At 41.7% G+C, this 3,708-nt stretch overlaps 1 pseudogene; it reads right to left on the bottom strand.

Moving 5' to 3' along the window:
* Nucleotides 1-268: 268 nt before the first annotated feature.
* LOC127043406 (tigger transposable element-derived protein 1-like) lies at nt 269-2,841 on the bottom strand (annotated as a pseudogene).
* Nucleotides 2,842-3,708: the final 867 nt, after the last annotated feature.

The following is a 3,708-nucleotide window of genomic DNA, read 5'->3' as shown; positions in this document are numbered from 1 at the left end:
TCCTGGGCATTGCTGATCTTGTAATTTGATTTGTAGGTTAGGAAACCTACTGAAGGAATGAAGAAGGAGATGGGACACTGTCTTCTGAGCTTATGGGTGGGTCTAACTGGGCAAAGTTTTCAGGGGTTTTGAGGTGATTTAGAAGGACTTAAAGAAAGTGTCCAAGGATGTTCTCCTCTTTTCCTTTTAAATATCTCTGTAGCAGCTGTACATATTGGATATGATCCTGTTCACAGATGCACTGTGGTCAATGTTGGGATCATGTTCCTCAAACAGGGACATGGCAGCTTCCAAATTCCTCAGCCAACACTTTTGTTGTCAAGACTTTACGAGGAGGAGTCTCTTCAACAGTGGCTGCATCTTCTTCTTCCTCTGCCACTTTTTGCTGTTCCAAATCAATTAGGTCCTCATTCACTAATTCTTCAGACTGTGATGTCAGCAACTCATCAACATCCTCTGGTGCAATGTCTAAGTTGAGATCTTTTCCCATTTCAACAACAGTGTTGGTCATCTCCTCAACAGTGTCCATAAAGCCTTGGAAGTCAGACACAAAATCAGGACATAATTTTCTCCAAACACCATTCAAATTTGATTGTTTGACTTCATTACATATCTTACCAATGTTCTTAGCTGCATGGTAAATGTTGAAGCCCCCCCAGAATTCCTTCAGAGTTGGTCAACCTTCCTTCTCTGTTGCCGTGATGGTCTCGGCAAATGTGCTTCTAAGATAGTAGGCCTTGAAGGATGCAATTACCCCTTGGTCCATGGGTTGCAACGGTGAGGTGGTGTTGGGGTGATGTCAGGATGTATGTCAGCAAGTATGGTTGGATGACCAGGAGCATTGTTGAGGATTAACAATGCTTTAAATGCAAGACTGCTTTTGCTGCAATAATTCCTGACACTTGGCACAAAATGATGATTGAACCAATCCTCGAAAATGTTCCTATTGAGACAAGCCTTACAATTGGATTTCCATATAACTGGGATAAATACCTTGGAATATTCCTTGAAAGCCCTGGGGTTTTCAGAAAGGTACAAAAACAAAGGTTTAAGTTTGAAATCACCTGCAGTATTTGCACTGAGCAAAAGAGTGAGCCTATCTTTAGCAGCTTTGTACTCTGGCATGGATTTCTTCTCTTTGGCAATGTAAGTTCTTGATGGCATTTTTTCCAAAAGAGCCCAGTTTCATCAACATTAAAAACTTGCTGAGCACAATACCAATCCTCTTCAATGATTTCAGCCAATATCTCAGGAAAAACATGAACTACTTCCTCATCAGCACTGGTAGCTTCACCTGAGTCCTTGATGTTATGCAAATTGGCCCTGGCTTTAAAACACATAAACCATCTGTGACAGGTTGGATCACAGAAACCCCCTTGGGGCTGCCAACTGATGTGCCAAGACTACTTCTGCCCCTGCTTTCCTGCCCTGGCAGCTTAGGACTTCAGTGCCCTGCCTGGTTTGAGCCAGACCTGCTAACCTGCTGCAAACCCAGACCTAGGGTCTGAACCACGTCCCCTAACAGCTGTAGGCTTAACTAAAAGCAACTTACAGAAGTGTTCTTGTCTTTAACACTTTGATGCCCAAATCCCAATGGGGTCCAAACCTCAAATAAATCCATTTTACCCTGTATAAAGCTTATACCAGGTAAACTCATAAATTGTTCTCCCTCTATAACACTGATAGAGACATATGCACAGCTGTTTGCCCTCCCCCCCCCAGGTATTAATACATACTACTCTGGGTTAATTAATAAGTAAAAAGTGATTTTATTAAATACAGAAAGTAGGATTTAAGTGGTTCCAAGTAGACAGACAGAACAAAGTGAATTACCAAGTAAAATAAAATAAAACACGCAAGTCTATGTCTAAAAAAATTGAATACACATAACACTTCACCAGTTCTGGTAAGCTTCTTTTTACAGACTAGTCTCCTGCTAGTCTGGGTTCAGCAATCACTCACACCCCCTCTAGTGACAGTCCTTTGTTCCAGTTTCTTTCAGGTATCTTTGTGAGTGGAGAGGCTTTCTATTTAGCCAGCTGAAGACAAAATGGAAGGGTCTCCCACGGGCTTAAACAGACTTTCTCTTGTGGGTGGAGACCCCATCCTCTCTCTTATGCAAAGTCCAGCTCCAAGATGGAGTTCTGGAGTCACCTGGGCAAGTCACATGTCCATGCATGACCCACAAATTTTTCAGGCAGAAGCCATTGCCCACATGGTATCTTTAATGTCTCCAGGAAGACTTCTTATGTGGATTGGAGCATTCCAAAATGCATTGTTCCTTAAATGCTTCTTGACTGGGCACTCAACTTTGCAAATTCCTTTTTCCAGGAACTGATCAAATGCTCCACTAAGGTTATTTAGAAATCAAGCTAGTACATGGCCAATATTCATAACTTTGAATACAAAAATGACATATACATACAATTAGGATTAATAGATTCAGTAGATCATAACTTTTACAGAGATATGTTACATTACATATGTAGTACAGAACATATTCCAGTTATATCATATATATTCATAAGCATATTTCCATAAAGCCTTATAGGGGGCACCGCCACCCCACCTCCCACTTGCATTAAAAAGGCTCAGCATTAGAATTCTTTCCCTGTTGTTTCTTTAGATCATCATAAAGACTCCTAGCCTCTTTCTGAATTATGCCTAAACTCACAGGAGCACGGTGTTGATTTTGATCCTCCGGCCAAACAATGAACAGTTTAAGTGATAAGTGATAAGTCCAACACGCTGCTTAATTATCACAGTTGCTTGCATAGGAGCTAAGCCCTTAACACATTCCTGAATTTGTACCTTGTCTTTCAGAATGGTCACAATAGTCATTCGGGGGAAATCCAAAGCTTTACTAATTTCAGTTGGTGTCTCACTTTCTCGGACCTCTTAATTATTTCCATTTTTGTTTCCATAGTAATTGTTCTATGTTTCTTAGAAGAAGAAACAGCACCACATTTTCACTTTTCTGTCATTATTATGGGCAAAGATATACTAACTTTTTAGAAAAAGTTTGGAAGCATAAAGGATCACCACGTAAAAATGACATCAGAACAGCTACTGAGCACCCTGAGTCAGGAGATGGGAGGCACAGAACATCGATGCACATATGAACTTGTTTGCTGGTGTGGTGTTGCGTCAGCTCAAGCATCATAAAGTCAAAATCAGTGTCGTAAAGTTGAAACAGTGTCCATTTATAAATGGCGTAAGTGCTGTTCATCATAACTCGAATGTCGTAGAGTCGAGGACTGCCTGTTCCCTGTGGTCCTCTGATTGACCAAGCACCCTATTTAACCTAGGGAGTTTCCCAAGAAAGTTGTCTGGGAAACCACAAAGACTATGGCCTGCTGTGATTCCAGACTGTCTAGTCCCTGTTCTTTGGTCTCCAGTTCCAGCCTGATTCTGACCCAGACTATCCCCTGGTACTACCTCTGACCTCCAAGTTCTGATTCTGGCCCCAACTCTTGCTTACTGAACCTGGCTCTTGCAATTGCTTCAACACCTGTTCAATGACTACTATCCCTGATATGCAGACCTCAGCCAACTGTGACCGATAGACCAGACTGCCTATGCCCCAGTCCCTTATGGTATGTATAGAGGTGAATAGGAAGAGACAGAAAGAGCACAAAGAGCTGGGATAGTGATGTAAATTAGCTAAAGGGTTATAATGGTAATAGTGTGATGCAGTAAAGGTGGGAG

The sequence above is a fragment of the Gopherus flavomarginatus genome, chromosome 1 (assembly GCF_025201925.1).
Source record: "Gopherus flavomarginatus isolate rGopFla2 chromosome 1, rGopFla2.mat.asm, whole genome shotgun sequence".
Taxonomy (NCBI): domain Eukaryota; kingdom Metazoa; phylum Chordata; order Testudines; family Testudinidae; genus Gopherus; species Gopherus flavomarginatus.
This window is presented reverse-complemented; position numbering and strand designations above follow the sequence as displayed.